This window comes from Podarcis cretensis (genome assembly GCF_951804945.1).
Source record: "Podarcis cretensis genome assembly, chromosome: 10".
Lineage (NCBI taxonomy): Eukaryota > Metazoa > Chordata > Lepidosauria > Squamata > Lacertidae > Podarcis > Podarcis cretensis.
This window is the reverse complement of record NC_137179.1, coordinates 39,117,064-39,143,700: the sequence shown is the minus strand read 5'-3', so window position 1 is coordinate 39,143,700 and position 26,637 is coordinate 39,117,064. Positions and strand designations below refer to the sequence as shown.

Genomic DNA, 26,637 nt, shown 5'->3' with positions numbered 1-26,637 from the left:
CTTCTTGGGAGAAAAGCAATGACAAACTTAGACAGCATCTTAAAAAGCAGAGACATTACCTTGCCGACAAAGGTCCGTATAGTAAAAGCTATGGTTTTCCCAGTAGTGATGTATGGAAGTGAGAGCTGGACCATAAAGAAGGCTGATCACCGAAGATGCTTTTGAATTATGGTGCTGGAGGAGACTCTTGAGAGTCCCATGGACTGCAAGAAGATCAAACCTATCCATTCTTAAGGAAATCAGCCCTGAGTGCTCACTGGAAGGACAGATCCTGAAGCTGAGGCTCCAATACTTTGGCCACCTCATGAGAAGAGAAGACTCCCTGGAAAAGACCCTGATGTTGGGAAAGATGGAGGGCACAAGGAGAAGGGGACGACAGAGGATGAGATGGTTGGACAGTGTTCTCGAAACTACAAACATGGGTTTGGCCAAACTGTGGGAGGCAGTGGAAGACAGGAGTGCCTGGGGTGCTCTGGTCCATGGGGTCACAAAGAGTCGAGTGCCTAATGTTGCTAGCTGTGGGGTGTAAGAGGGGCATTCCCGCCCCCCACCTTGTTGAGAAACCTAAGTGCTGAGCTAAATCACAGTGGCTATAAAATTATGCAGAATGTTTATGAAAAAATGCTAGACCAAAATAGAATTTCCTTTCCTCAAAAGTGGTTATTACCAATGCCACAAAAGGAACATTTAAATAATAATAATAATTAAAAAACCAAAACATGGAGAAATTTAGGAAAGTTCCAAGCATTTATTCACATACTGGGGCACAACACTTTTGAAGACAAAGCTCAAGGGGCTTTATTGTGAATCTCAGCATTTCATTTGAATGCTAAAGGCAGTTGCTCATTTGTAGCCTTTGCAAATTTACATTTAAGGGTGTTATGAGAATACTTTGTCTTCTACTGTGCATTATGGAAACAAGAGTTTGAAATATGTCATTTCCCAGAAGGCTGGCGAAAGACAAAAGGCCCAGGAAGCCTAGCTCAGCTTTATCTTGCAGTTCCTCAAGGATGATTCAAGTGCAACTCTCTTAAAGGAGGGAATGCAGATGTTGTTATGCCAGTAATAAATTGAAAAGTTATGAGCTCAGCAAATAATCTGTGTTAAGTTAACCCCATGTGAATACGAAGGTTAAAATCAAGAATCAAACTGGGGCATAATGATGCAAAATAATAATTAGACTCTTATTTATAATTTATCCTTGACCTTCAATTTATTTAAAGAGAATAAGTAGTAAGAGGTAATGTGTACAAAACTGAACACATGTTGATCCTGGCATTTTAATGGCACACAAAAGATGAATTGATTAGTAATGATTCAATGGCTTCAGAAGCTGCTGCTCTGCCATTTATTTGTTTCTTAGGGTCACTGACTTCATTCACATGTGGGAGAAACAACCTGCATAGACTGCGATGACTGGAGAACATGGATATATTGACTACATGAATATATTATGTAGAATTTTTCATGTTTCTACCACAGTTAAAGCTTCAAGGTGAAAAATCTATAGCTAAGCCAAATGAGGTCCACTGAGCTATCAGAATCATAGACTTGTAGAGTTGGAAGGGAACAAAGGGGTCATCTAGTCCAACCCCCTGAAATGCAGGAAACCTTTGCCCAATGTGGGGCTCAAACCCATGACCCTGGGATTAAGAGTTTCATGCTCTTCCAACTGAGCTTGCTTCCTTTCCCCCTTCAGTTGGGATGGCTTACCTGTGGCCTTCCAGATCTAATGCAACTCGCTGACTATAGCCCATATTTGTTCAGGCTGATGGGAACTGGAATCAAACAACGTCTGGAGAAACACTGTTTTCTCATTCCTTTCTTACATGTACTGGTAACTCATTCTTTACAATGGCTTCCCAATGTGTATCCATGCTGTAAACAGACTTGCATTCAACATTGACACAGTATGTTATGCACTGATTTCCCTCTCCCATAAAGAGGAAGCGTCATGTGTGTAGTATCACACAGGTGACTTTCAACGTGTGCAGGTTGGCATGGAATCCCCATCTAGAATCGGGAGGGGGGGGCAGGGAATGTCCATTTTAGAATGGGATTCTTGTGTACACCCCTTTCAAATTCAGGGAGGCGGTGTGCATCAAAATCCCTTCCCCCAAGGGCTTTTAACTCCATTTCATCAGGGGTTTCTATGTAGCTTTGCGACCTGGAGGTACATGAATGTACTCAAGATTGCCATAACACCAAAAAATGCAACTTCAAAACACATGGCCAGAATCACAGCAATCTCTGCTGAATAATAATAATAATAATAATAATAATAATAATAATAATAATAATTTATTATTTATACCCCGCCCATCTGGCTGGGCCTCCCCAGCCACTCTGGGCGGCTTCCAAAAGAATATTAAAATACTATGATACATCAAACATTAAAAGCATCCCTGAACAGGGCTGCCTTCAGATGTCTTCTAAAAGTCTGGTAGTTGTTGTTCTCTTTGACATCTGGTAGGAGGGCATTCCACAAGGAGGGCGCCACTACCGAAAAGGCCCTCTGCCTGGTTCCCTGTAACTTGGCTTCTCGCAGTGAGGGAACCGCCAGAAGGCCCTTGGTGCTGGACCTCAGTGTCCGGGTAGAACGATGGGGGTGGAGACGCTCCTTCAGGTATACTGGACCGAGGCCGTTTAGGGCTTTAAAGGTCAGCACCAACACTTTGAATTGTGCTCGGAAACGTACTGGGAGCCAATGTAGGTCTTTCAAGACCGGTGTTATATGGTCTCGGTGGCCGCTCCCTGTCACCAGTCTGGCTGCTGCGTTCTGGATTAGTTGTAGTTTCCGGGTCACCTTCAAAGGTAGCCCCACGTAGAGTGCATTGCAGTAATCCAAGCGGGAGATAACCAGAGCATGCACCACTCTGGCGAGGCAGTCCACAGGCAGATAGGGTCTCAGCCTGCGTACCAGATGGAGCTGGTACACAGCTGCCCTGGACACGGATTTAACCTGTGCCTCCATGGACAGCTGTGAGTCCAAAATGACTCCCAGGCTGCGCACCTGGTCCTTCAGGGGCACAGTTACCCCATTCAGGACCAGGGAGTCCTCCACACCTGCCCGCCTCCTGTCCCCCAGAAACAGTACTTCTGTCTTGTCAGGATTCAATCTCAATCTGTTAGCCGCCATCCATCCTCCAACCGCCTCCAGACACTCACACAGGACCTTCACCGCCTTCACTGGTTCTGATTTGAAAGAGAGGTAGAGCTGGGTATCATCCGCATACTGATGAACACCCAGCCCAAACCCCCTGATGATCTCTCCCAGCGGCTGCATGTAAATGTTGAAAAGCATGGGGGAGAGGACAGAACCCTGAGGCACCCCACAAGTGAGAGCCCAGGGGTCTGAACACTCATCCCCCACCACCACTTTCTGAACACGGCCCAGGAGGAAGGAGCGGAACCACTGTAGGACAGTGCCCCCAGCTCCCAGCCCCTCAAGACGGTCCAGAAGGATGTTATGGTCGATGGTATCAAACGCCGCTGAGAGATCCAGCAGAACTAGGAAACAGCTCTTACCTTTGTCCCTAGCCCGCCGGAGATCATCAACCAGTGCGACCAAGGCAGTTTCAGTCCCGTGATGAGGCCTGAATCCCGACTGGAAGGGATCCAAATGGTCCGCTTCTTCCAGGCGTGCCTGGAGTTGTTCAGCAACCACTCGCTCAATCACCTTGCCCAAGAATGGAAGATTTGAGACTGGGCGATAGCTGGCCATCGTGGCCGCATCTAAAGATGGTTTTTTAAGAAGTGGTTTGATAACCGCCTCTTTCAGCGGGTCTGAATCCATAACCTATTGTACATTGTTTTTCTAAACAATTGGGGTCCAGACACAATTGCATAGAAAACAGCGGGTGCATTCTAGAGGTGTGTGTGAACTGGCCCTAAGCTTAGTTACTTCTACAATGGCAGTTCTTTATTCAACTCATTAAAAATACTAATGAAGCCGACTAGTCTCTAAAATCCCATGTGCCCAATCTGTCAAATTCTCCCTACCCATATTAATAACATTCTATAAATTCAAAGCCTGGCTTAGAAGTCAGATTTGATGGTTTATATGTAAAATAAGCAGATCAGTAATGTGGTAGCGTTATCTCCTTGAAAATATTGCTGTTACTATAAACTTGTTAAAGAGCAACAGACGTGTTTTCTGGAAACTCTACAAAAGGTACAAATTAAAATGGCTCAAGGGTTAGTGGGTAAAAGCAGGTTTTTCTCTGAACATTTTACCATGCGATACATAAATCATTAGAGTAAATCCCATATTGCAAGTCAACTCAGGGAATGGTAGAAAGGTTAATGCTTTGAAAAGTGATGAATGGGGAAGAAATTCCTATTTACTTAGAGGGAAGAATTTGTATAATGATAGAAATTTTACACGTAACAGATTTATCAATGCCTCCGAGCTAAATTTTGCAAGGGATCTCAGTCATTAAAAAGAAGGAACATACTCCTGTTATTGGTTCATCATCTTATTACATGTGCATCAACAGGAATGCAGAGAAATTCAGGTCTGCTTCTCCCATTCTATTTTTTCCCTTTTCTATTTTTGTATTTTTACCATCATAATTCTGTTTCCCCTGATGGAATTTCTTTAGAATAAGACCCTAGATTGAGGGTAGGGAATCTTCTCCAGCCTAAGGGCAGCAGGCCCTTGTGAACAGTCTTCTGGGTACCACATGCTGTGGTGTGCAAGGCCAGAGGTAATAATTGTGACATTTGTGCAGTTGGCTACATCCCAGCCACATAAAAGCCAGAAGTTTCTACACAAACACCTCTATCCAGGCAAGCAGGAGACATTGTCACAATTTAAGGATACATCCCTGCCAGGAAATGGACCCAAGGAGGCCACAGAGCAGGGCCAAAGAGTGGTGTGGCCTAGAACAAAGGGATGTGCTTTGTGGAGTAGATGTGTCTTGGGAGAGTCCCAAGGGCTGAATGATACTGAATCCTGGAGGGCTACAATTGGTCCCCATGCCTGAGTTCCCTGTCATGGATACTGGAGAACTTTAGCATTTGAAGGGACTTTTTTGAAGTCTTGAAGGTCTTGACTGCAGACTTTACAGCATCAAGATGCATTTATGAAAACAGAGACTAAACAGAGCATGTCTATCTATGCGTACCTCAATGGGACATACTTCAAAGGTAAATTTTGATAGCATTGTGGCCAAGGACACCTAACTGTGACTTCATAATGTCAAATATGAGAACAAATCTGAGAGCCATTGACCTAGAGAGGTTCTCCTTACGAGAAAAACCACAGCCAAAAAAGGTTAAAGCAAAGGACAAGCACATCTGGCTTCACTCTGAAGCTTATCCCATTGCTAATTTTCATGAATCTGGTGATAAATATTTGGACACTCATCCCCAGCAGTAAATATGGACTTTCCACTTGAGGAAGCAAAAAATGCTGAATACCTATGAGATCCACATGATCAACCAAGGAGATGGCAAACTGAAAAGTAAATCACAGAAAATCATGTTTTAAGCATTGCTTTCCTGACTGGCGACATTTTGAGATGAATTTTTAGTTTGCAGTTGTTCTCAGGGGATTCAGAGGGTGAATGGATGAGTGCACTAGCAAGAGATGTGGATAAGCATGACATTTTCCTACAGACATCATCAGCAATTTTTTTAACCGAATGGTAAACACAGTATCATAAATTAGGGAGGCATGAAACCAGTCCCTGTGAATTTTTCCATTTTGCCTACTATGCTCTCAGATAGCAACAAGAAGTCCATGGAGTGTCTCTGATATCTGTAGTTTTCTGGACAACTACACATGTAGGCTCTTGGTTCCTTTCCCATTGAAAATATAGTCGTACAAACATTACAGCAGCATAGCGGCTAGTTTCACTAGATGTGGAATTCACATTTGAATGTGTATCAGAAGGGACATCGCAGCAGGAATAATGCTGGGCTGGCAGATGTTTGCATTCTGATGCACCACTCCATGATGCTTTCAACCTGTGCACTTTCTGCCCTCACTCTTTGCTCATTCAGATACCAATTTTCTTTTCAAAATGGGAAGTAAATCAGATCACATTAGGCAGCAGGAAAAATAAGGATAATTTTCCACACCAGTAGACTAGCAATATCCATGTCAACAATCGAAGCTGGCAGATTATGATAGAACCCCAAATATAAACTAAGAAATGTCATGCATGAATTACTGTCAGGGACCTCAAAAGCTGCATGTTCATAGAAGGCTTGTAACCTCATCTCTAGCTTCTTCTGTGTTTGTATTTTTTGTACAAGGGTCAAGTCATAAAGATTCTACCAGGTGCCCAAGACTATTCATTCTTCTTTTATAAGACACGGTACTGCAGGCCCACTCACATTTCTTTATGGATTTTCAGCTTGCGTACTAGTACCTTTTGGTAAAAATATTATCAAAGAATGCCGTGTTTGCTTCATTGAGATTGAGTATTAATGGATATCAGAGATTTGTGGGAAGCTCCTAAATGTGTGACTCAAATGGATTCTGAAGTAAAAATAAATAAATTATTCATTTATGAAGAAGCATTCTGATGAACAGTTAGCGGGGGTTATACTTTATGTCTCCTTAATAGTCTGCATGATGAAGCAGGGGGGACCTTAATTAGAACTCATCTAGCTATGCATAAGCAAAGCCAATTCAGCTTTTTTACTTGAATATGTTTGGACTCCTCAGAACACACACACACACACACACACAGAGAGAGAGAGAGAGAGAGAGAGAGAGAGAGAGAGAGAGAGAGAGTCAAAATCTAAATTTTATTACCACTCATGTGCAGTAATGACAGTGGCTACAGCTTCTGCACCCAGTCACAGCTGGAGCCACCATCAATTGATAGCTTTAACTAGAGAATTCCAGTTAGCATGTTGAGGAGTCCCTTTCCCCTCCACCTGCAAATTATCTATGCTATTTTACTGGTTATTTGCTTTTATTTTATGTCCAGCAAACAAATACGACATTGTGTACATTGCTTGAGCAACACAAGTCACCCCAGGATCTTTTAGGGTTTTAGGGAGGGACCATTGCTTAGCAGTAGAGCACACATGCTTCAAAGAACATAAGAACATAAAAAGAACCTGTTGGATCAAGCCAGTGGCACATCTGTTCTCACACTGCCTGAACAGTTGTCCTTGAAGGGTTTTTCACAGGCAAGAGAACTCTTCTCTCCTGTTGTTTCAAGCAACTGGTATTCAGAAGCATCCAATTATGGAAGTAGAGCATAGCCATCATGGCTAGTAATCATCAATAGGCCTCTCCTCCATGCATTTGTCTGATATTTTAAAGCCATCCAAGTTGTTTGCCATCACTGACTCCTATGCAGAACTGAAATTGTTACTGACTCCTATGCAGAACTGAAATTGTTACAGTAAGCTGCCAGGTGACTCAGGGCAGCTCTGAACAGCCCTGAACAGATGCTGGTTTGACAACAGCCACATTCACTGCCCAGAGAGGTGCTAAAAACTATGGCAAGCTGTCACCCTACCTGGTTTGGGGGTCACCCCTGGTTCTGGTGCAGGTCAAATAAATGTGCACTCACGGCCTTGTTCTCTTAGATTCAGGTGGATGGCTAGGGAAGCTCAGAAGACCCCTCATGCAAATACTTCGTATATGCCTGGATGGAAAGCTGAAAGCCCGCCAGTGCTACATGGGAGATGGATTGAAGAAAATGAAATATGAATTGGGCCCACCCCCTAGCTTGGCCAATCCCTGCTAGAAGCAGCTAGGAGTTAGGTGGAGTCATAGATCTAAAGAAAGTGCAGACTCGCACATGCTAGCCAGCTTCCATTTTGACTTGAAATGTTTGTTTTGGGCTTCTCAGAAGTATGTAAAGGCATGAAGTGGGTGCACACACAATGGCGCCCACCTGAGAGGTACTGGAACTGCACTCTGGTGTGCTCCAACTGAAAAAGAGCACTGCTCCTGTGGGAGTTCCATGGTTTAACTATGTTGCTGTATGAATAAGTACTTTTATTTATTCATCCTGAATCTTACAACACTCAGCTTCATTGGATGTCCATGACTTCCAGTTCCTCTCCTGCCAATGGGATCAAATAGCAAATGTTGGGAGAGATCTCTGCCTGAGATCTTGGAGAACTGCTGCCAGTCAGAGTAGAAATCATAGGCTTGATGGGCACATAGTTTGGCCTGGAATAAGGCAGCCTCTTGTGTGTGTTGTGTACACTGATACAGCACAATTCTAGCTGAACTAGAATGGCCTCGGTCCAGTATATCTGAAGGAGCGTCTCCACCCCCATCGTTCTACCCGGACACTGAGGTCCAGTGCCGAGGGCCTTCTGGCGGTTCCCTCACTGCAAGAAGCCAAGTTACAGGGAACCAAGCAGAGGGCCTTCTCGGTAGTGGCACCCACCCTGTGGAACGCCCTCCGACCAGATGTCAAAGAGAACAACAACTACCAGACTTTTAGGCGACATCTGAAGGCAGCCCTGTTTAGGGAAGCTTTTAATGTTTGATGCATTACTGTATTTTAATATTGTTTTGGAAGGTGCCCAGAGTGGCTGGGGAAACCCAGCCAGATGGGCAGTGTATAAATAATAAATTAATTATTATTATTACTACTACTACTACTACTACTATGTAATTCACTCCCACAAGAGGCATTGACGCCCACCAACTTGCGTGCCTTTAGAAGAGGATTAGATAAATTAATGGAGGATATGGCTACCAGTGGCTGCTAGCCATGATGGCTATGCTCTGCCTCCATGGACCTGTGTTTGAGTCCTGATTTCAGGCTTCCTGCAGACATCTGGTAAGAACCTCTGAAACAACCCCCATTTTCCCAGGGGAAAAAGGGAAAGGTCTACATTTATAGAAAGCATAATGACTCCTTTTAGAAGTCATAATGTTTTCACTCTTTGTTTTCCTGCTGAATATCCCTGCATTTTATCAAAGCGACTCTATGAGTAAAAATGAGGAATGTCATCTAGATGAAAAGATCAAGCATAAAAGTGAAAATGAGGATGCCGACATTTTTCATGCATTAAAATTTACTGTGTTTATACATCCTCTTAAACATTAATATAGATTTTGCCAGCTTCCGCTCTGAGATCCAGCAGCATATTCATTAATAGTGGCAAGTGGCTGGCATGCCAGCCAATATAAAATAAATGGATGATACTGGCACAAAATAAAATGGCAACAAAAGGTAGGTAAGCCGGCATCTGTCCTTGAAGTCTGATTTGCTGCCACATAAAAATTATCCATAACAAATTTAAAGCACCATTGAAAAGAAGAAGAATATAAGCCAGGAACTAATAGCAATGAATGCGAAGTGTTTCTCTGAGTAAATGTGTCCAGTAAATGCTGCAGTATGGGGAAAAAATATAGTAAATTAAAGCAAGGCTGTCTGCAAGGCAAAGTATATAGCTGTTCCAACAAATCCCCTCAAATGAATATCTATCATGAGTGCCTCCAAAGAGTTCTATGCATTCCCAAAAGCAAAAGATATCCATAACAATATGGAAAAGCAGAAAGACAGTGAATGGTTGCCAGTACCTTGGTAATTAACTGTGCAGTCAGATCCATGTTTACACAAAAATAAGTCACACTGGAATTCATTTCAAAGAAAGTGTGCAAGGATTGCAGGACTGGGAGGAAATCAAATGTTGAATGAGCGTGTGGGTGGGATTTCCAAAAAATGTAATGTAAATAGCCAGTATGGCCAATAGAAGTAGCCACTCTGAGGTCCTACTCAGGGGCGATGGAAATTATAACCCAGCAGCATCTACCAGATGTCATCATTCTTGCTCATACAACTACACTGCACTGTCTCCTTATACATATACCATATTCATTCACTCACTCAAAGAGGCACATTATTATGGGTACTCAGAAGTGTTCAAGCAAACCTTAATCAGCCTTGATTGAGTATATGCAAATTGTATAATATGCACTTTAAAAAACCCCTCTCTAGCAATAATTGCCAGTTGCCAGGTTTGAACCTACAAAATGCTGTCTTCTGTATCTCTATAAATTGTATTAATTCCACACATGTGTATGCCTTTCCTTATTCTGCAATAGTTCCCATACGCAAGGGGAAACTGTTTAGTTAAAAGCCATCTACAAGTTAGATCTGTATGAGAGAGAACCTTCTTGGCTGATCATGACTAGACTCTGGACCCATCATAACGTGCCTTAACTGAACAACTGTTTTTAAAAAGCAGAAACTTCTTTGGAATGCTGTACAGAATCCAAAGAAGCTTTAAAAAAACCAACCCATCCTCAGCTAAATTTTAAGTGATGTTCTGTACAGGTGTGAAATACAACTCTAATGGCTTTCCCAGCTGAATTTCATTAATATTGCAGTGAAACCATTTGTGACATTTAGTGTAACATGTATAATGCAGGATTTGAAAAGATGCCTGTCTCTCTTAGGTATGCAACTGTTTTATGTAATCTGGAAACCTGGTGGGAGGAAAGAAGCTGAAATAATTGTAGCTCATTTCCATAATGAATGCTGCCTCAGAGATAATTAAAAGCAAAAACATTTAAAACTTTGCCAACCCCAAATTAATTACTGTGACTCAAACATTCATAAGAAAGAAATGGTCAATAGTAACTGGCTTTCTGACCTTATTAATGTTGGCTTTTCAGGAATAGATGCAGGTTACAATCCTGAATAAAGCAGTCATGACAAAAGAGGAGTTGGATTCATGTAAATAGCTGGAATTACAGAGGTGAATGACATTAAATGACTGAAGCAAACACTTGAATTCTAGTCTAACTTATTGCTACAAAGGGGTGGTCAGTGGATTCAGACCAGGTTAGAACCATGGAAAGCTGCCATCTTAGATCTGCATCATCCATTGCCACAAGCGCCAGCTGGACGAATCTGTAAATTTTGAGTTCTCTTGGTTTCTCATTTTAAAACTATTTTCAGTTTGCCCCATTTTCACATCGATGGCATCAACTCGCAGGTGGATCCTCTTCCACACAAGGGAAAGGGAAAGCCAAATGGACACTGAGATACTTTTCTTAAAAAAAATCAGCTCTCTCCATCTTTTCTTTTTCTTTAGTAGATGGGGGGATTTTCCATTTAAGCATGGCATAACATCTAAAAAAGTTTATTATGGCACAATGAGTCACTCTGAAGTCCAAGTTATTTTCTATCATGGTAGACACTACTTGGGCAAGCTGCAGCAGCAGTACCAAAACAAACAGTGCCCATTTGCTTGAAATAAGGTGGCTGATCAGTTGTCCAGTTTCACAGCCTAGACACCACAGAGCCAAGCTTATTTATATGCAACTGAGTATAGATAGAACACCTAAAGGAATGTTCCTCTTTTAGGTCTTTGAACAGGTAATGTATTATCAAATTGACTAAAAAGCCATATATCTATCCCGTCATTCACAATGTGAACTGCAGATCTGGATACAACAAAAAGCCAAGGGTGGAGTGCGGAGAAATAATCAAACAACAGATTTAAATGGTTGGAAGCAAGGTCACATTTGTTGGTTAACAATAGCCCAGGAGGGTTTGGCTTGGCATTGGGGAAGGATCAGCTTGTATACCCCAGTTGCTGTGTGATGAGTAAGTCATCTGCCTCCAAGTCTGTGTGGCCCAAAGTATGGACCAGTTTTAGGTAACCCTTGGAAACAACTGGGGATGCCCCCATCCAACTTGTCCTCCAAGCTAGGGCATCTGGACTTGGGGTGGCATTCCACATCCCTTAAGGGGATCCAGTAATGGGAAGCTGGGAACTGATCTCCACTTTCCCAACTGGAGATCCTGCCCAATGTCAATTCCCACCCAAAAGCTGTATCTAATATAAAAACAACCTCCTGAATGGAAAAGCTATCTGTATTGTCTTATCATTACAGGGTTTCAGGTACAATTATTATCTGTCACCACAGAATACAATAACATATTTCCCAAGCTAACTTCCACAGTTTCAGAAAGGTCTTAGCAAAGCCATTGCCATGCCTTCGGTTGGTGTAGATGAGGCTGTGCCAGGATCAGGCTGCCCTGTCGAAAGAAAGAAAGATCAGAACCAAATGATTCAGCTTAAGGAAAAGTGGTAGACTTTAGATGAAAGGTCTTTTATTTCCCTTTTGACAGCATTGAGGATCAACCTCAAGGTCACAAATTGTTTGCATGACAATTTTCTCCTTCAGATAATTTTACGAAAAACAGCAAAGCGACAATTTGTATATTTGGTGAGAATAAAACATGGCAATAAGGATGTTGTGTCGGGAGATTGTAAATCAGGCGTGGGGACTCTTTGGCCCACCAGATGTTGCTGAACCACAATTCTCATCATTGCTGGTCATTGGTCAGGCTTGCTGAGGATGGTGGGAGTTGTAATTCAGCAACATCTAGAGGACTGAAGATTACCCACACCTGTTGTAACTTAAGATGCTGGACTAATTCAAATTAAAGTATTGAAACCATCCTGTAGACTTTTTTTTTTTTTAAAAAAAAAGCAGGTAAAATAATCACCCCCAAATTACCCTAAGATGATGGGCTACTCTGGTGCATGATTCCTACTATAATACAGAAAAGAGCCCCATTGGGACTGGCCTTCATTGCTTTTCATTATCTATCGTGCTACCCCTAGCAAGAGAATTGCATGAGTTCATATGAATGAGAGCACAGTTATTCTGCAGCAACTCCAACCCCATTAAAACTACTGAAGCTGCACCAGGTTTTAACAAAGGTCAATGGAAAAGCTCTCAGTAACTCCAAAGTGCTTTGGATCCAACCTAGGTCTGTATCTAATTTGGCTCAGTTCATTTCAGGTCCAGGCATTTGTTAACACTGCAATTTATAATGCCTGCAGCTCCTGAAAATTCAGACCTTAATCAGTGGCTTTAGCGTCAAATCAAGTCAGAAAATGCAGGAGGGGGCTTGGGAGAATGAATGCTGATAGATACATATATATATATTTCTGATAGCTTGCAGGAAAACAATGTTATAGATTCCTCCATACAGTTTTTTTCCTTCCTTCATTTCATACACATAAAAAAACCTTAATTCTGCATTGACACTGAATATATTTAATTTGTAAGAAATGAAGATACCGGGACTGAAAACAGATTAGTATAAGCTTTGTAGGCTGCTTCAGTGCTTCTGCAAATGAGCTACAAGGGTGGTGATTAATCTGGTGCACTTTAACTTTTAAATTTATTCTTAAAATTCAGCTCCTCTTAAAAAAAAGTTTCTTTCTTGTCACTTAAGGCCCTTGAGAAAAGTTTTTCTTTTTTGAAAAACAAATTAACAGAGATTAGCGTTTTCTTACCATTGATAAGATAGGAGCCTATCTGCTTCTTTGTTCGCGGTTTTTATGCCTTTGCACTGCAAGACAGATTCATTAGGAATAGCCTACAAAAAAAGTAAGTACCTCAGTAATATCAGTCGATTTCTAGGCTTATTTCAGACACTCCCATGCCCTAGCACAAGGTTCAGAACCTGTGGCCCATTGTAATATATGATGTCAGGCATTGGAACAGGTAAAGGTGTGGCTGGGTCAAAGAAGGCTTACAGGCACTACTGATCAGCTGCTCAGCAGCCTCCACAAAACCCTTTGCACTTCTACTTTTGCAAGCATAGATGACCATTGGATGAACTGGCCTTTTGTGAAACCTCCCAAGCTTTTTCGTGGGTGTGACACATCATTAGCCAGAGTTTCTGTTTGCACAACTATGTTGGAAGTTACCCACTGTGCCGACATGGGCTGTCATATGTCCGGATTCCCCCAGACATTTCAGGGGTGCAGTTGGAGGTAACTAACCAACAATGTCTCTGAGAATTTTAACTTGGAACTGTAATGGACTGAACCTTCCCAGAAAAAGGCGTGAGGTTTTTCACATTTTGAAGAAAGAACAATTGGATCTGATTTGTCTACAAGAAACCCACGTGACAAGAGCACACAGAAGATTACTTATAAATAAAAGATTGGGACAAGAATTTATCTCATCAGATAAAGTTAAGAAAAGAGGAGTGGTGATATACGCAAAAGAGAAATTGGCTCCAAGACAGATTTTCAAAGATGAACAGGGCAGAATCTTGGCAATTGAGATACAGATTCAAGGAGAAAAAAATTTGATATTTGGAATTTATGCACCAAATGAAGGGAAGGCAGAATTTTATAAGAAATTACATGAGACATTAACAAATTATCTGGATTACAAGGTGATCTTATTAGGCGATATGAACGGGGTCGTCTCTACAAATATGGACAAAGCACAAAGACAGGTGATCTCCAAGGACGGGAGACTACCTAAGACTTTTTTTGAAATGACTGACAACTTGGACCTGATCGACATTTGGAGAATAAGAAACCCCCTCGAGAGGGAGGGAACATTCTTTTCAGAATCACAGATGACCTGGACAAGAATAGATCAAATATGGATTACTAGTGGGATGGCTCCTAAGATAAAGAAAGTGGAAATCTGCCCAAAGACATGCTCCGACCACAATGCAGTAAAGATGGAAATGAAAACAACAACAGCTGGCTCTTTCAGATGGAGAATGAATGACACCCTATTTAAAGATCCAGAGGTGTACCAAAAGGCCCAAAAGACTTTGAAGGACTATTTTGAGATAAATCTAAGGACAGAAGTGGAGAAACGAGTGATCTGGGACGCAAGCAAGGCCGTGATGAGGGGTTTCTTGATACAGCAGAATTCCTTGAAAAGGAGGAAACAACAGGAGAAGAAAGATAAAATTTTGGAAAAGATAAAAGACAGTGAAAAGAAACTGAGATCCAACCCAAAGTCACATGAGATCTTGAGACAAATCAAATTGTATCAGAAGCAATATATGGAATTGATGAACCAGGAGATTGAATGGAAAATTAAACGAATGAGACAAAAGACATTTGAATCGGCAGATAAATGTGGGAAACTCCTGTCATGGCAATTGAAGAAGAGACTGAAATTGAACACAGTTACAAGTTTGGAGGTAGATGGAAAGAATATTTCGAAACCAAATGAGATCAGCAACTGCTTTCAGAGCTATTTCAGAAGATTGTATGCACAAGGGCCGGAAAACGAAAGAGACATTGAAGAATTTCTTAAGAAATATGGATTACAAAAAATTTCGCAACAAAGTATGGCGTTTTTAAATGAGAAAATAACTGAACAAGAAATTGAGGGTGCCATTCAAAACATGCAACTGGGGAAATCTCCAGGGCCAGATGGACTAACCTCCAGATATTACAAAGCCTTGAAAGACTGGATAATTCAGCCACTTAAGGAGGTTTGCAACGAGATATTAGAGGGGAAAAGGGCACCTGAGACGTGGAAAGAAGCCTTCATCACACTTATACCAAAGACTGAGGTTGATAAAAAACAGATCAAGAACTACTGCCCTATATCACTACTTAATGTGGATTACAAAATTTTTGCAGACATTTTGGCAAAAAGACTAAAGAAGGTGCTGGTGGAGGAGATTCATAAAGACCAGGCAGGCTTTCTCCCGGGTAGGCATATATCTACTAATGTAAGGAATATAATTGACATTATAGAAATGCTGACAGTGAACATTAATACGAAGGCAGTTTTAATTTTTGTGGACGCGGAGAAAGCCTTTGACAATATATCTTGGAAATTTATGAAAAAGAATCTCCATGGGATGGGAGTAGGCCAAAGGTTTGAAAATGGTATAAGTGCAATTTATTCTGAGCAAAAGGCGAAGTTAATTGTAAATAATGTGGTTATGGATGAACTACCTATAGAAAAAGGGACACGTCAGGGGTGCCCAATATCCCCATTACTTTTTATATCGGTCCTGGAGGTCCTGTTAAATATGATTAGGGGAGATCAGCTGGTAAAAGGGATTCAGGTCGGAGCCAGACATTACAAATTAAAGGCTTTTGCAGATGACTTAGTACTGACTTTGCAAGAGCCAGACACTAGTACCAAAAGAGCTTTGGAATTAATTCAAGTATTTGGCCAGGTCGCAGGATTTAAGTTGAATAAACAAAAAACCAAGGTATTGGAAAAGAACTTAACAAATGTTGAAAGGGAAAGATTCCAAGAGGAAACTGGGTTAGTGGTGGCAAAGAGTGTAAAATACCTGGGGATTAACATGACATCTAAGAATGTGAACTTATTTAAGGACAACTATGACAAGTGCTGGACTGAGATAAAGAAAGATTTAGAAATATGGTCAAACCTGAAGCTTTCCTTGTTAGGTCGAATTGCTGTGATCAAAATGAATGTATTGCCTAGAATGTTATTTTTGTTTCAGACATTACAAATTGTTGATAAACTGGACTGTTTCAAGAAGTGGCAGAAAGACATATCTAAATTTGTCTGGCAGGGCAAAAAGCCCAGAATTAAGTTTAAGATACTTACCGATTCTAAAGAAAGAGGGGGGTTTGCCCTGCCGGACTTAAGACTTTACTATGAATCGGCAGCTTTCTGCTGGTTAAAAGATTGGCTACTTCTTGAAAATGCAGACATTCTAGATTTGGAAGGATTTGATAATAATTTTGGTTGGCATGCATATATCTGGTATGACAAGGTTAAAGTGTATAAGGGTTTCAAAAATCATATTGTCAGGAAAGCACTATATAATGTATGGATACGGTATAAAGATTTATTGGAAAATAGAACTCCCAGGTGGCTTTCACCTATGGAGGCTAAGGAGGTAAAGAAACTTAATATGACAACCAATTGGCCGAAATATTCTGAGATTTTAGAACAAGAAGGTGGTGAATTTAAATTACAAAGTTATGAGAAAATAAAGTCCAAGGTACGAGATTGGCTCCATTATTTTCAAATAATGGAGGCTTTCAAACAAGACAGGAAAATCGGCTTCCAGGTGGAGAAATCGAAATTAGAAACAGAACTGTTAGAACCCAATACTAAGAATTTATCAAGAATGTACAACTTGCTGTTGAAGTGGAATATAATAGATGAGACAGTGAAGTCTGCTATGGTTAAATGGGCACAGGACATAGGTCATGACATTATGTTTGCTGACTGGGAGCAGTTATGGACCACAGGTATTAAATTTACGGCATGCAATGCCTTACGAGAAAACATAATGAAAATGATTTATAGGTGGTACATGACCCCAGTCAAGCTTGCGAAGATTTATCATTTGCCCAATAACAAATGCTGGAAATGTAAAGAGACTGAGGGTACCTTTTTCCACCTTTGGTGGACCTGCCCAAAGATTAAGGCCTTCTGGGAAATGATTTATAATGAAATTAAGAAAGTGCTTAAGTGCACCTTTAACAAGAAACCAGAGGCATTTCTCTTGGGTATGGTCGGCCAGTTGGTGCCGAAGAAGGATAAGAATTTCTTTTTGTACGCTACTACGGCAACAAGGATTCTTCTAGCAAAGTATTGGAAGACACAAGAGCTACCCACGCTGGAGGAATGGCAGGCAAAAGTGATTGACTTTATGGGACTGGCAGTAATGACCGGCAGAATCCGCGACCAAGAGAAAGAGACTGTGGAAGAAGATTGGAAGAAATTTAAGATGTATCTTAAGAATTATTATAAAACTGAGGAGTGTTAAAATGCTGAGGGAAAAGAAGACGTAGAATTGCAGCGATAATTGGGTTTAAAATTTAGGGTGGAATAGAGAAAGAGGACGAATTCATATTTAATTGGGCAAGATAGGTTGCTGAATAATGGTACTAAACTAAGGATGCAAAAAGGGAAAGGTATGGGGAAGTCCGGGAAAAGAGGGTTATGAAAATAAGGTTATGAAAATATGAGTTTTTTGTTTGTCTGTTTTTTTGTTGTTTTTTGTTTCTGTTAAAAAATTGGAAATTAATAAAAATCTTTATAAAAAAAAAAAAAGACATTTCAGTGATTTCCACCCAGATGCTGCTAACAAGGGCTGAATACCAGCTATGTCCATGAAATTCTGGACGTATGGCAACCCTGCTAAAATAAGGTAAGCAAACAAAAATAGTATTTGTTTTGCAAACTGGAGGGGGGGCAGAGCATGAGAAGAATTGTCAGAGGGGCAGACACAATGGTTGGGTTCTCTTTGAATTGGAGGCTGCAGCAATGGAAGGGATGTGAAAGTTCTGCATTCTCTCCATCTAAGTGCAGGTTGCCTATATATGTAAACAAACCATATATCATAAAGGCACCACAGTCCCCTCTGTCCCCCATGTTTTCCAAAAGGATACACAAACCCTGGTAAGTGCACCTGGAACCCCTGGAATCTTGCACTGCTCAGAGATTGGGATGGCTTGTAACAATATATACACCCGGGGTCGGCCCTACCATTAGGCAAAGTGAGGCCTAAAGTGTCAGAGTCAGGGGGTCAGAAGCAGCCTCTTGGCTAAGACCTAAGACCTCCAATCATCCCCTCTGTTGGAAGGCAGATCTAAGTGTGCTATGCAGCCCGTCCTGGGCTCCCTAAACCTGCATTCTATCCCATCCCCAGAGTTGAAGTAGGATTCAACTGCCACTCTGTGCCTGAAATGGGAAGGGGACACAATCTTGTCCTTTGCTTCAGGCAGCAAGGTGTGTTAAGTCAACCCTGTGCATACATGCCACCTAATGTAATTCACAAATAAGGATTCCAAATAAGGACTACATTCAGATCAGCAAATTACTCTAGAATATATTGATCATGTGAGTCTACTTTGCAATATGGACCCAGCAAATGCCTCCTTTATTCCCAATATAGTACAGTGGTACCTTGGGTTAAGTACTTAATTCGTTCCGGAGGTCCGTTCTTAACCTGAAACTGTTCTTAACCTGAGGTACCACTTTAGCTAATGGGGCCTCCTGCTGCTGCCGTGCCGCCGGAGCACGATTTCTGTTCTCATCCTGAAGCAAAGATCTTAACCCGAGGTAATATTTCTGTGTTAGTGGAGTCTGTAACCTGAAGCGTATTTAACCTGAAGCGTATGTAACCCTAGGTACCACTGTATTACGACAATATTTCCTCAGTATATCCGCTATCTCAGACAAAACAAAAGGAAACCACATGCACCCTAAAATCAGTGTTCTTATATGGATCATGCTTATTAGGCGTTCACAACAATTAGAGCAGTTGCTCTGGCTTTCCTCCCCTTCTTTTCTTAATTGATGAGTCAAAGTGAAAGTTTCTGTAGAGAGCTTGATTTATTTTAGAGGGAGAATTCAAACCTGAGCATGTGTTGGGAAAATAAATCAAGTAAAGATTTCTTTGTGCTCATTATAAAGCAAGAATAAACCTACAGAGGAGCAAAGTATTTTCCTTTCCTTTCCTTTTTTTTTAAAGGGGGAATTACACTGTCAGAAATGGAATTTGCATTAAACTGTGCCTACATACACTATGTATGGGACGCGGGTGGCGCTGTGGGTAAAACCTCAGTGCCTAGGACTTGCTGATCGTAAGGTCGGCGGTTCGAATCCCCGCGGCGGGGTGAGCTCCCGTTGCTCAGTCCCAGCTCCTGCCCACCTAGCAGTTCGAAAGCACCCCTAAGTGCAAGTAGATAAATAGGTACCACTTTATAGCGGGAAGGTAAACGGCGTTTCCGTGTGCGGCACTGGTGCTGGCTCGCCAGTTGCAGCTTCGTCACACTGGCCACGTGACCCGGAAGTGTCTTCGGATGGCACCGGCTCCCGGCCTCTTGAGCGAGATGAGCACGCAACCCTAGAGTCGGTCACGACTGGCCCGTATGGGCAGGGGTACCTTTACCTTTACCTTTACCTTACATACACTATGCAACGTCTCAGTTGTGATCACAGCAAAACCTATTATACTGGCCATTATACTGCACCACTTTATTTTGCAGGATCTATTTCTGAATATAAGAGGGTTCCCCCCCCCCTTGCTAACAAAGAGCAAACACTAACAGGGAGAACAATGTCCTAGTAAATATCTCTCTCACAAAGTGTTGTTCTCGGCTTCTTTTCTGTGAGCCTCTGTGGCACACAATGAATTATGGTAATCCTCAATGTTCATTTAATTCTTTCAACAGAAAAAAACAACAACCTTCTGAGGCCAACATCGATATTACCGCCTACACTTGCCACTCAGAAGTGTTTGCCCATTGAGTTGATAGAACGGTAATTCCCAGACTAGTGTGCAATGTCATGTGCCAAGGAAATGTGAGACCAGAACATGCATCCACAGAGGAAGCATTCTGCTGCAGCCTTTTTCAGACACCCCACCACCTACCACCACCAATGCACATGCCCCCAATGCTGGCTATGCTCCAGATTATAATGTGAAAGTCCCATTTTGTTTATAGAATCTGATTTGCTTACATGTTCTTAAATTTATTACCTAAGTTTTATTGTGTTTTGTTGCTTGGGGTACTTTAAATAACTTTTAAATGTTTTAACTTAGTTTTTATTTTATTTTTAATGGTATTTTTTATCACAACAGAGTTTGCCAGGCTTTGGAAAACTTGGCCCTCCAGATGTTTTGGGACTACAACTCCCATCATCTCTAGCTAACAGGACCAGTGGTCAGGGATGATGGGAATTGTAGTCTCAAAACATCTGGAGGGCCAAGTTTTCCAAAGCCTGGTGTTTGTCATCCTGAGCTCCTTTGGAAGGAATTTAATAAATCAATAAAATCAATGAAGATCCAGAGTCACTTCTGTCAGTGACTTGTCAGTTCAAGAGATCAGGGTATGGAAAGAGTGGATCTTACATTCGGGGGCAAAAAGGTTATCTTTATCCAAGCCTTTGGAAAATCAAGCATATGGACCGGACTTCAATGTTCAGGCAACTGCTTCAGAACTTCTTCAGTATCTCATTCTGTAGTAGGTGAACTGCTGCAGGACCCCTGGAGATCTCTTGAAGTGAAGCTATAACGAAATCGTTAGTTTCCTTAACAGTATTTCTCTTTCCTTCATCTCATTTGAAATACATGAAATCTATTCTTCTTTAGTCTTTCTACAATTTATTTTTTTTGCTAAAGGATTTAAAGAATTATGCTCTCAAATCAATACTCTCTTTTGAGCATCCTGCCAATAAGGCATTCTTCTTTTATGAAGGAAGCGATCAAATCTGAACTCACAATGGAAAGACTCACCCAACCATCTTTGGGATTTCTTTCAGGTGGTTAGCTCAGTCTTAAAATGCTCATTGTTGCCATTATAGGTGGTAGATTTTTAAATCAAAGACTCCTAACAGGTCACTATGAGACCATTACAAATACTTGATCTCTATTCTCTTTGAAGTGTTGCTAGTATAAGGGATAATGATAATTTAAAAAATGATGGAAAACTAAGGTAGCTTGAGGATGTGCTTTTAAAAATACTAAGTCTAGCCATTTTCTGGGCAGTAGAGATATACAAGTTTTTCTCCATCATTAAAGGGTCACTTTATCAATAGTCCTAACCTGGGTAAGCTGGTTATTTCTTTTAGGACAGCAGATAATGATCTTCCATCAATGGAAGAATTCCTTCCATCAGAGGAACACCCCTTCCTTCAGAAAAAGTGAATCTTTGATCAAACCCATTATCTTCTGTAGCTGCAGATAGGGAAGGGATCAACCATGTGACCAGGTTCAAATGTGAGCCTAATAAATCAGGAATTGCACGCCCAGATGCTGTGTGCCCAATACCCCTTTGATTCTGTATATGCAGAAACTGAAAGGATCACAGTACAATGTCACTTTGGTTCTAATTAGGCCACAACTTTTTTGATGACAGATGTAAGTTTTGGCTTAGGCATTGAGGGTCTCCTGTATTAACCAGCCTGCCTGCTGGAAGATTTTCTGGGGGATCAATCCTGATATAGGGTTGACCTATGACATGTATCAAACCATGACAGGATCACCACCTTGGGCAGTGCTATGGCCCTTAGCCTTCTCCTGGGCATATGGACAGAAGCACCTCGCCCTAGGATTCCTTTAACTGGATACCCCATTTCCTTGGAGGATAAGACTTTAACTGCCCCCTTCTGTCCTTGACTAAAGATGATGAAGAAGAAGAGTTTGGATTTGATATACCGCTTTATCACTACCCGAAGGAGTCTCAAAGCAGCTAACAATCTTCTTTCCCTTCTTCCCCCACAACAAACACTCTGTGAGGTGAGTGAGGCTGAGAGACTTCAGAGAAGCGTGACAAGCCCAAGGTCACCCAGCAGGCTGCATGTGGAGGAGCGAAGAAGCGAACCTGGTTCACCAGATTACAAGTCTACCACTCTTAACCACAACACCACACTGGCTCTCTTACTCAATGCCTTATTTACCAAAGTTGTGATGATTACTATGAGGTGGGGGGTGGGATCCAGACAAGCCCAATTAGTCTGAATGAGAAATTCCTCCCTGGCCTTGAATACAGCAACCGATAGTTCCATAGCAAGGCCATACTAAGGACACTACCCCCTCTGTTGGGTGGGTACTAGCTATGCAACAAGGGAGGGTGGGTGGAAAATCCAAAGGTCACTGCAATGCTGGGTGAGGAGGCAGGCCTAATTGAAGCCTGGGGAGCAGACCTGAGTGAAGACTCCAGCCTGAGTTGCAGTTAGCTCTGCCCTGCCTCCAGGCCCGCCTGTGATTGGCCAATTTTCAGGTGAGCCAAATTCAAAACCCCTTGACCAGCAAAAGAGAACATGACATCTCCCACTGGCCATTGAGACTCCACCTGAGGAGCCTGACATTGGCAGCAGGGCAGCACCATGGCACAACGGTCACCTCACAAAGGATGGAGACAGGACATGCAACCAATCATCATGATTATCAAAGTTGATGTCATTGGCTCTGAGAATTCTAGGCCGGGGGTCAGCAAACTTTTTCAGCAGGAGGCCGGTCCACTGTCCCTCAGACCTTGTGGGGGCCTGAACTAAATTTTTTTTGGGGGGTGAACGAATTCCTATGCCCCACAAATAACCCAGAGATGCATTTTAAATAAAAGCAAACATTTGACTCATGTTAAAAAAAAAAAACAGACAGGTCCCACAAATAACAAAGAGATGCATTTTATATAAAAGGACACATTCTACTCATGTAAAAACACGCTGATTCCCAGACCATCTGCGGGCCGGATTTAGAAGGCAATTGGGCCTGATCCAGCCCCCGGGCCTTAGTTTGCCTACCCATGTTCTAGGCTGTCTGTGAAGTGTTCCCCAAATTAACTGTAGCAAATAAGCTAATTCAAATACACTTTATTGAATGCATGCTCCCAGGCACTATGTTGTTGCACCCTTCCTGACTTGAAGCAGACTCAAGTCAGACGTTCTCTGCTAAATTATTGCAGCTACAAACACCTTAGGAACTGTATGCAAAAGCTCTCTGTAACCTCCAGAGTCCACCTGCAAAATGGGTCAGATCCCCTGGAACAGAACTAAACGTATCTAATCCTTAGGTTCAGTCTAATCCATTAAGATAAACCTCATTAGTACTAATCCCTTTTACTAATTACAAAAGTTCCTTAAAGCTTTAAGATTGCATTACAGATAGGAGGACATATTAATTATACCCATGTGACTCCATTTACCCACATGAAATCCACCAAATTGCTACTTTGGTCTAAAGCAAAAGATGATGAACCAAAATTAATAAGTATAAGAAGTCAACTAAACTAAATAATCTTAAATTAACACTGCAGTTATACTGACCATTGCTTTCAAAATTAATAAAAAGCAGCCGTGTTCTTGAATTCTGATGGCCATCGAGATTTAGATTACCTATAATTCTTGGGTGAGTGAGAGTTTGTTTGGACTGTGGGTGAAAACCTGGAGGCTGAGAAGGAGAGTGTTTCAGAAGGAAAAGGAATTGGTATGAGTTTATATCTATTAGTAAATTTGTATTAATGTAGCATTTTTATATGTGACTATTTTTGTAATATTTTGTTTAAGTTATCTGATGTTGCTACCATTTTTTGTACACCACTTAGAGAATATATTTTTTGTAAGCAGCTTTTTAATATATTAAGTGGTATAGAAATCAAATAATCAATAGCAGGCATTGAATTCTAGACCTTCTGATACATCAAGCACTTTACCAATGAATGGGTTGCATGGCAGATCAGCACTGAATGCCTTCCACTTCATTCTAGCCTTGCTGAAAAAACACATCATATACTTCTAATTTATGTTGCATTTATCATTCACTCATTACAACTCTCTCATACAAATAAAATGTTAGATGTCTCTTGAAGGGGAGTGCGAATCATAGCGCTGTCCTCCCAAAATAAAATTGATCTGTATTCATTTGTCTTCATAATTCATAGTAGTGATTGGGGGAGTTCTTCATTTTTATTTTTCACAGTGTGAGAACAAATGGCTCATTAATTTTAAGCACATCAGTCTGCAATCCATGTCAGATAGAATAATGACTGACATTATATAGAACACAATGGACTGAATGTACAAATATAATTTCCCTGCATTCATCCGTGTTTGCATAGGGAAAACTTTTAAGAACCAACTGATGAGAGAGGTGCGTAATTTAGCAGAGGCAGGAAGAATAGGTGATGGGTACAGATATGGGGAATTCTGGGTAGAGTGGATGTTTTGTAAAAAGACATGGCTTGAAATGTCCAAGACATTAGCATCTAGCAGAATGCCCACCATGTAGGTAGACTCTTCTTACCTAACACAGAGAGCTCTGGGGATTCTATGGATGTCTGCATTCTCTGAATGTTTAAAGACACAGCACACAATTGCATCCCTGCAGGATGCCTGCCACTGTAAGGACACTCCATCCTGTGTCAGACAGACTCAAAGGTGGAGAGTAGCCTTTGCTTTCACCACAGCAATGTTAATGGCAGCCATTCGGTTGTGACATCATTGAGTACCAAGCCACCTGTTATCTACAGACTCCTAGACTGGAGTGCTGAACTTGCCCACACTAGTGAACGATGGAGCTGGTGGAGTGGAATGGGGTGCTGCAAATTTGCATGCATAGATAGATAAAGAGATCTGAGAATACATTGTACCATGTCTGATCTAACAGGAATGGTCCTGTTCAGGGTTCTAGCTAGCAAGCCATACGCTTTCCCACTTACTTCCTTACCCACCTCCCCTTTCTCCAGCTGACACTATTTCCTGGGTTGTTCTCTCTCTACACCCCTTCCCCAATCTATTTCTCCATACCTGCATACCCCCCAAGCATGCCAATAATTTCTTCTCATTTCTCAACTGATATCAACAATGTTGGCAAAAAGAGGGAAATTGTGGATGTATATGCTAGACACTTTAACACTGCATAATGTCAGTCTGAAGGCAAGCCTTTCTGGACAGCCCATCATCAAAACCATATAACTGCCAGGTTGGAAAGAGCATAATTTCATTTGTATCAGAGCAGCTCATGAAGGCGGAAGCAAAAACATTTTTCAACGTCAAAAAATACTCCATTTTGTTAATCATAGCCACATGTATATTATTTTCATTACCACTCCAAGCTTGTGGGAAGTGTTGTTTGATATAGCAATGCTGTCATCCTATACCAGCTGAAGTTGCTATTAGGGGAAGTGATGGGTTTGACCATATGCTTTGATTTGTATATAACCTTTATATAGAGGATATATAGTGGGATGGCCAACTAACATGGCCAGTTAATATATTCATGCAAGGGCTTTTGACCTAATGCTCACTAGTGGTGAGAAAGAATTGCATGGAAAGCACTATCTTATTAAATTGATATCATTAAATCAGTCAGATGAACTTATCCAAAAGAAGCTGTAGGCTTTCCATTTCTAATGGTGTAGGGAGATCTTGGCTGAAATCCCGTATATACCGGTAGTTAGACTGTTTAAATTCAGTTGAAGTCAATAGTAGTGAAGTGTCATCCCTGTGCACAGGATGGTCGTTCTTGAGGGCATTTCTATCATTCTGCTGCCACCAAATGAGCCTCTTAACTAACATAAGGCAAACCTTCCCCATTAATGCTTGATTAAGAATTATATGCCTTCCAAAAGTTTTCTATGACAATGTCAATGTACATTTATTAGGAGTGGAGCTTTGGAAGTCGTTGAATGATCTTGCAAGTGTTTGAGATTGCAGCTCCAGGAAAAAGGTTGAGGGGTTGCAATACATTGAAATCCATTCTCAACATATTATGTCAATGACATTTCTGAAACTGCTGTAAATATTTGGGTTGCCCTCCCACACCCACCCACTCCACCCTACCATTTTGTAGAGCAACCATTCACAGGTTTGCATCATTTACGGGATGGAAAATGCTCAATGGCCCTGGAATAATTGTATGCTACTTCTAAGATAAAGGGAATGTTTCCTTAAGATAAATGTGACATCCTTCGTATTTTTCTACCATCAATATTTGCTGCCCAAGTGAAGAAAGAAACTTGAATAAACATGTGAGAGGGAATGTAAATAAGAATATTGCATGCATTTTCTTAATATACTCAGAGATATCATCCATGAAGCTGCTTAGTTAGCAAAATTCTATCAGTTTCCTGCATAAAAATGGCATTAAAAAGCTATAAAGGCAGCTGTTTTCAGGAAACTGAGTCTTTATAGTCCCAAGCTGGAGATACTCTTGCACACCCCAGCATTAATAGTCATGTTTTGTTACTTAATTTAGAGCAAGCAACAACATAATGTAGTGTGACTAATGCAGCCTGACAGTAAAACATTGCCCGCCTCCCCAAAGTCCATCACCTGGAAAATGTGGAAATCAAAGCAATTTTCTAGAAACAAAGGTTAAATAAATCAAACTTTCAAAAGGAGAACACAAGGAATGATTTGCATTTAAAAATATTTATTTGATACTATCTTTGTTTTTAAGG

At 41.3% G+C, this 26,637-nt stretch overlaps 1 long non-coding RNA gene across 2 annotated transcripts; it reads right to left on the bottom strand.

Moving 5' to 3' along the window:
* Positions 1-11,804: 11,804 nt before the first annotated feature.
* On the bottom strand, positions 11,805-22,568 carry LOC307225580. Of its 2 annotated transcripts, XR_013843089.1 has the most exons (4): positions 22,382-22,568; positions 20,589-20,745; positions 13,261-13,343; positions 11,805-11,987 (listed from the first exon to the last, which is right to left on the bottom strand). It is a non-coding gene; the product is annotated as an uncharacterized lncRNA (long non-coding RNA). The 2 variants fall into 2 exon arrangements; XR_013843090.1 differs by lacking the exon at positions 20,589-20,745.
* Positions 22,569-26,637: the final 4,069 nt, after the last annotated feature.